Below are 7,985 nucleotides of genomic sequence, written 5' to 3' on the forward strand. Positions count from 1 at the left end.
AGAAACCAACTCTGCAAAACTTCAATAAAAGGAATTCATTAGCTCACGTTAGCAAATGAAAAAACAGAATTGCCAAGCTTGGGAAAGAGCAAGAACCTATTAAATCTTGGTATTTTTTCCTGGTAAGTGGTCTCATAGTGTTTTGTGGGATGGCATCATCCAATTCCTCAGTTCCAGACTCTATTCCTAGAGTCTCAACTCAATATTCAAATTTTCAGTTCAGAGAGTTGTGTTGACCTAGTTTGATATCTATTATTACCCCGGTAGTCAGAGGGGAAGGGCCCTATGAACCTGTTCATGCTGTTTCTTTCACTGTCAATGAAATCAGGAAGTGAAACTTTGTTTTCAGTGTTTCTGGTCTGAAGAAAACAGTTATTCTTTGCCCAGGATCATAAGAATTTTTGATCCTTGTAAGGAACATAGGGAGCAATTAGATGTGCTATAAACAAGTCTTTATTCAATGTTTCAGTTTAGACTCATCTAATTCTTCCCATTTAAAATCTATATTATGCCAAGAAACATCACCCTTTTATGTGTCATATAATGTAAGCTAATATTAAATTAGTTAATGAAATGAAGTGTGAGAATGGCCAACTTCCTCAATGAGAAACTTGAATGCTTGTTCTGTGGATACATCATTCTTGATTAATTCAGCTTGAACCAATGTATATTTCAAATTTATTCTCCCAGTTGCATTCTTCTGATTTTACTTCCCCTCCATACCCTGCCTCTGTCTGCACTCCCGGCAAGGTTGAGTTTGAATAATGGCTACCACAGAGTCACAGCTTCTCCAGGCTAGAAGGATGCAATAGGCATTATAATGAGTGTTTGTTGCCTTATGTCCTTAGGGTCTGCAAGTCTCAGAGATTAAGTTTTTTGGTTTCTTTTTAAATTATTATCATTTTTTGGTATTTTTCTTATACACATTATATTTACTAATGTTAAAAACTCACCAATACATCATTATAATTACTACTTTTTCATCTGTAATCATTTCCTTAGCCCATTACAGCTTAGCTCCCAGCCACTGCTTTGGCTGCACTAGCACATATTTATTACATGCATATTAGGTTTCTACATGTTACAGGCCCCGAAGTACCATATACAGTAAGATTTTATACAATTGCTTTTCAAATAAGACAAAAAAGGAAAAAAAAAGTAGTAATAATGGCTGTTATAATCACCTGATAACTTATATGTAGCTTATTATTCTCGATTAATATTTTATTATTATCAAGAAAACTTTCCCATAATCTCCTCATTATTTATCTGTTATTAAAGAAAGACATAGCAAAATGTCCCCAACAGCCTGAGTTTCACCATCTGTGGGCGCATTGCGAGGTGATGTGGGATCTTGATGAGTTTCTCCCTAACTGCCCATGGCTTCTATTTTATTAATTGGAATGTAAATCACACTGCCTTTCACCAAATCTTAGTCTAATAACCCTTTTCTAATCCCAATTTCTCTGAGAGAGCATATGCCCAGCAAAATAATTTCTAGAACTGATGTCTTAATGATTTAGACTTCTTCAAAATTGGAAGCAACTAAAAAATGAGTATCAGACTTAACAGCGATCTCCATAGGAGGAGCTCAGGGAAATCTCTGTAGCCTGCTGCTGTTAGTTGTTTGTATTGTCTGCACATAACTCTCAAGAAAGTCTGATTGGCCTACTTGAGAACACATGACAACTTTCTTAGTCAACATAGCTGCTAAAACAAAATACTATAGACCAGGTGGCTTAAAAACAAAAATGTATTTCTCACAGTTCTGAAGGCTGGGAAGTCCAAAGTCAGAGTGCCAGTATAGTAGGGTTCTGGTGAATCCCTGCTTCGTGGTTTGCAGACGGCCATCTTCTTGATAAGTCCTCTGGTGGGATAGAGGGAGACGGGGAGAGGGAGGGAGAGAGAGAGGGGTATGGGAAGGGGAGAGGCTCCTTTCTTTATAAGTAAAGAAAGGAGCACCCTTTCTTTACTTATAAGGGCACTAATGCTATCATGAGGTCTCCACTCTCATGACCTTATTAGACCCCATCTCTAAACATTGTCGCATTGTGAATTAGAATTTTAACACATGAAATATAGAACACATTTCATCTTTCCGGACCTGGCCGAGCAGGAGGCGCCATCATGGGAGTTGACATCCTCCACAACAAGGACGGAAAGGTTCCGCGCAAGGAGCCCAAGCGCCAGGATATCTACCTGAGGCTGTTGGTCAAGTTGTATAGGTTTCTGGCCAGAAGAACCAATTCCACATTCAACCAGGTTGTGCTGAAGAGGTTGTTTATGAGTCGCACCAACCGGCCGCCTCTGTCCCTTTCCCGGATGATCCGGAAGATGAAGCTTCCTGGCCGGGAAAACAAAACGGCCGTGGTTGTGGGGACCATAACGGACGACGTGCAGGTTCAGGAGGTGCCCAAACTGAAGGTATGTGCACTGGGCGTAACCAGCCGGGCCAGCAGCCGCATCCTCAGGGCAGGGGGCAAGACCCTCACTTTCAACCAGCTGGCCCTGGACTCCCCCAAGGAGTGCGGCACTGTCCTGCTCTCCGGTCCTCGCAAGGGCCAAGAGGTGTACCGGCATTTTGGCAACGCCCCAGGAACCCCACGCAGCCACACCAAACCCTACGTCCGCTCCAAGAGCCGGAAGTTAGAGCGTGCCAGAGGCCGACGGGCCGGTCGAGGCTACAAAAACTAACCTTGGATCCTACCCTCTTATTAAAAAGATTTTGAATGCTGAAAAAAAAACAAAAAACAAAACAAAACAAACACACACACACACACACACACACACACATTTCATTCATAGAACCACCAAATCAAGTGAATTCAGCAATTCAAAACCTAACTCCAAAATTATATTATGTGAAGATGGAATGAGAGGGTAGGAGTCTCTAAAAGAAGAGTAACTCCAGGAAGAGAAAATATGACACCTCTATTTCCTTCCCTTAATGACAGATTGAACAAATTCAGTAGATTTTAAGTCACTTTTGATCATCAGAGAAGTACAAAATCAACTCTAAACCCATCTATCTCTTCCCTAACCTTGCTTCAGAATTAGCCTTTGACTGGGGATCTGTACTAGGGGAGAAGCTATGGTCTGAAGACTGCTCCTTCTTTTCTTAATCTCCTCTTTCATCTGTTTCTAATATTGCCAAAACTAGGGAAAGTGATGCATATGCTTTATTCTTGACTGGGAAGCAATTGCAATTCTCTTTCAGTTGCTGCTACATTCTGGCTAACACTGACACTTCTATGTGGCAGGCATCTTGGGCACATGGTAAGGGTTGTTTTTTTTTTTTTTTGTTTTCAGCTTTGGCAATGGGGGTGGGCAGGTGCTGTGGGCTATTCCTACTGCCTAGTTCACTGATGCGTATTTTATGTGTTATCAAGGATCAGCTTGACTTCTTTCAGCTCTTGCCAACTTAGGTGCATTTTTGAAACTGTTCCTACCAAAATACACTTAATTGGCAGGGAGCCATTTTTCTTTAAATACTAGCAAATACTGTACTGCAAGCCTAGTCATATTCTGTAGTGTCCAGTTGATCCACACGGATACATGTAGAGCATCAATGTCATGCCAAAGAGTGGGAAAGAGGATACTTCCTGTTGCTCCCTTTCTCTCCTGCCATTTCTCTCCAAGCCACTACTCATCTGCTGAGCTTGTTGCAATGGCAATTCAACAGAACTGCCCCCTAAGCAGTGACTGAGAATGAACAACTTCCTACATGTTTCTTTGACACTTAATTCTTCACTCAGCACCGTAAGACAGGTCAAAAAAATTAATTCTTCACAAAACTGACTTCAGTATCATTTGTTCACTTTCTGTTTACATCGTGTCAAAATTCATCTATGTACAGTATATAGGAAAATCAATCCTTTAAGGTCCTATGTGTGGCAAATATTTCCCTGTTCTATAAATTAACCCCTTGAAATGTTTAACTATATTTTGCTAAAAATAAAGTTGCAATTTTTATGTAGTAAAGTGTATCTTTTTTATAATTTGGAATTGTGTTTTATGCCTCAAAATCTTTTTCTCTATAAGATTATAATTTCATTCACTTTTGGCAATCATAAAAATGCACCTGTGCAAATAGATATTTGATTCATTTGAAATTTATTTTATTGTAAGGAGAATGGTGAAGGTACTATTTTATTTTAGTAGATACCCAGTTTTCCCAGTATAATTTACTTAATAATTTGCATTTTCCTCATTGATTATAATGATCAGTAGTGTATATTAAGTATCATGCTGTTTTCTTGGAAATCTACTTTTAAGCATTAATGAGCTGCTCATTTTCTAGATTCTGTATTGTTTGGTTAGTTTTGTAATTGTTTAGAATGATACATTTAAAACTGTAACATGTCCATTAACATGGCATATCTTTATAATTGCTTAAATCTTCTTACATGTTCCTTGGTAGAATTTTGATATTTTCATAATGTAAGTACAATACACTTATAAAGTTTATTTTCAAGTGTTTGTGACACAATAAGAAATATATATATTTGTTCTCTACACCCCTGTTTCTGAAACAGAGTTGCTAAATCACTTGTAATTTTCTGAGCGTCAGGGATGTTAGGAACATCATTTGTTCTAATATTTGATCTTTGACCCTGGTTTGTGACACAGAGATCCTAAATCTCTTGGAATTTCCTGGGTGATGAGAGCCTCTTTTGTTTAATAAGTGACTTATAATGATCTCCTGGATAGCTTCAGGATGGGGACTGGTCACCAGAAAGACCAAGGCATGATTAGAAGTTTAGAACTTGCAGTTCCCCCTACCCACTTCCTCCAGGAAATGGACAGGGCCTGATGATCGAGTTAATAATCATTTCTATGTGATAATGTCTCCATTAAAAAATTTCCTAAAAGTGTTCAGACAACTTCTAGGTAGATGATCACATCCACCTGCTGGGAGGGTGGTACATCTCAGCTCCCTGCAAACACAGCTCCTATGCTTCCGGATCTCAGCTTTGTACCTCTTTATCTGGCCGGTCATCTACACCTTTGACCATCCCCTTCATGATAAACCAGTAAAGGTAAGTAAGCACAGTTTCCTGAGTTCTGTGAACTGCCATTGCAAATTTGAACCTGAGGAGGGGATTGTGAGAACCCATGATTTATAACCACATTAGCAGTGTACATAGTTAAGTAGGGGCTCACTACTTGCAATTCACATTGCCTTACGGTGTCGAGTTGTGAGACTGAACCCTTAACCTGTGAGGACTGCACTAACTTCAGGCTAGTGTCATAATTGAATTGTAGTACACCCAGCTGGTATCAGAGAATTGGTTGGTGTGAGAAAAACAACAACAACAATCTCCTATCAGAAGTATGGGGTCAATACAGAGAAATAAGGAATGGTGTTTCTATGCTTTATTTTATGCTCTGTTGGATACTCCTTTGATTCTGTGCTTCTTTCTTCCCATAATATTTTCTAAATTATTGTTATATTTTTGTAAAAATGTCTCTGTCTTCTTATTGCTACCTGCAAAATTAACAAAATATCTTATATTTAATATTTTTTCAGTTAACTGTATTGGGTCTTCCCAATGAAAAAAAATGAAAAAAAAAATCTTTAGGAAAGAGTGATAACTTTGCCTTTCGCTTTCTAATATTTATAATGTTTTTTGGGGCTGATGTTTTGAATTAATTGGTGAAGATCTTTTGAGTAATGTAAATGATATCAATTTAATAAAATGTTGTTTTTTTCTCCTCCTCTTCCTTCTCCTTCTTTTCCTTGTTGATGATGATAGAAATGTATCAGGTACTTCACTATTTAAAAAGATAAAGGCTTTGCCAACACATGTGCATGTTTGTATGTATTTATGATATATTTCAGCTTTGATCTGGAATCAAACATTATTTGTGATTTCTATATAAATATTTAATAAGTTAATATAAATAAATGTCTTAATATATTATATTTGGTTTGCTGTATATTATTTTAATATTCCAAGATTCTATTTATTGGTATTTATAGTAGATATTTCACATCACTTTTCAGAACTAATCTTGGTCTTAGTGGTGGTGTTGCTTTTAAAATGCATCTTTGCCAGGTTGCTGTATTAGCCCCTACTCTCTAGAAAGCAGACTCTGAAGAAAATATTAAAGTGTTGACACATTAATTGGGATGTTCAAGTTCAGTAAAAGTGAGGAAACAAAGATAAACAAGGCAAGGAAAATTGGAAGTGCCATGATGATGGGCCACTGTTGGTCGTTACTTGATGACAAGCCAGGCAGAGACACGGCAGGTAGTTCAGGAAGTATGTTCTCCGGCCATGTATACCACTTTGCCATAGTTGTTATACCAAAATACCAAGGATCCAGTGGCTTACACAACTCACAAGTATTTTCTCACAGTTCTGGAGGGGAGAAGTCCATGATCTAGGTACTAGCAGGTTTGGTTTATTAAGAGGCCTGTCTCCTTGGTATACAGATGTCCACTTTCTTGCTTTGTCTTCACATGGTCTTTCCTCTGTATGTCTGTATCCTTAGTGTCTCTTTGTGTGTTATAATTTTCACTTTTTGCGAGGGTATCAATCAGGTTGGATTATGACCCATCCTAACAACCTCATTGTAATTCAATGACCTCTTTAAAGACTCTATCTCCAAATAGTTACATTCTGAGATACTGGAGGTTGAGACTTCGACATACTTAAGGAGAAACAATCAGCCCATGGCACCATGCAAAAGAAATTTCATTTCTGAACACTCCAGAGAGGTAAAATGGAGGGAGGATCTATTTTTGTTAAACCCCCCTCATTTTCCATTGACCAAGGTTCATCCCATGGGAACCTAGGTCTCCCAAATAATGATGTTTCACTTAGAAGAACTTAAGGAGTCAATCACATAAATAAATTCAGATTGTGGGGCTTGCTATCCAGAAGACCCAGAACTTCAACCTGTATTCCAGGCCAACAAAGGATATTGAAAATATTCTCAAAGCAGTGCAGTTCAGAAACTGAGGAGCTGTACATATGGTTTGTTTCTGAAACAGCTTTCTTATAATCATGTTGACTTTGTAAGGGGAATTTAGGAGCTTTCAATTTCTTTCTGCAGTAAATTGCATCAGAATTATTTTTTCAATTAATTTGAAATAGTTCACTTCAGAAATCATGTGGGTGTGACATTTTGAAGAAGAACATTCTTCATCAACATTCTCTATTTGTCTTTAATGATAATTCATCTATTTAAGGTTTTATAACTTTTAGAATCAAACTTAATAACTCATATATTCCTAAAAACTTCCCTATTTCATTTATTTTCAAATATATTTGTCTTGTTTTGTATGAAATTATCTCTCAAAAGACAAATTAATCTCTTTTATTATTGAACATTTCTACTTTCTGGCTTTCATATTTAATCTATCACTTACAATTATTTCTTCTAGTGTTTTTTATCTTATATCAATTCACTAACTTCTGCTTTTAAAAAACTTTTTAAGTCTCCACTGTAGTTTTTTTTTTTTTTAAATATAAAAAATGCATATGGCTGGGTGCGATGGCTCACGCCTATAATCCTAGCACTTCAGGAGGCCGAGGCCGGCAGATCATGAAGTCAGGAGATAGAGACCATCCTGACTAACACAGTGAAACCCTGCCTCTACTAAAAATACAAAAAAATTAGCCAGGTGTGGTGGCATGTACCTGTAATCCCAACTACTCAGGAGGCTGAGGCAGGAGAATCGCCTGAACCCAGGAGGTGGAGGTTGCAGTGAGCCGGGATCGCTCTATTGCACTCCAGCCTGGATGACAGAGCAAGACTCTGTCTCAAAAACAAACAAACGAACAAAAAACAAAAACAAAACAAAACAAAAAATGCATGACATAACAAGAAATAACAACAATAAACTTTCTAAATTTCATCATTTTCTCTTGTTTTCATTAGCTAAGTGTTTGGCTTTTTCACTTGACAAGTCTGAGTCAATTTCTTTTAAATGTATATCCATTATGTAAATACTTGGTTTTCTAAAACTATCTAAT

At 37.6% G+C, this 7,985-nt stretch overlaps 1 pseudogene; it reads left to right on the top strand.

Annotated features, from left to right (window-relative positions):
- The first annotated feature begins 2,127 nt into the window (after window positions 1–2,127).
- LOC103222585 (large ribosomal subunit protein eL18 pseudogene) lies at window positions 2,128–2,709 on the top strand (annotated as a pseudogene).
- Window positions 2,710–7,985: the final 5,276 nt, after the last annotated feature.

The sequence above is a fragment of the Chlorocebus sabaeus genome, chromosome 18, assembly GCF_047675955.1.
Source record: "Chlorocebus sabaeus isolate Y175 chromosome 18, mChlSab1.0.hap1, whole genome shotgun sequence".
NCBI lineage: Eukaryota > Metazoa > Chordata > Mammalia > Primates > Cercopithecidae > Chlorocebus > Chlorocebus sabaeus.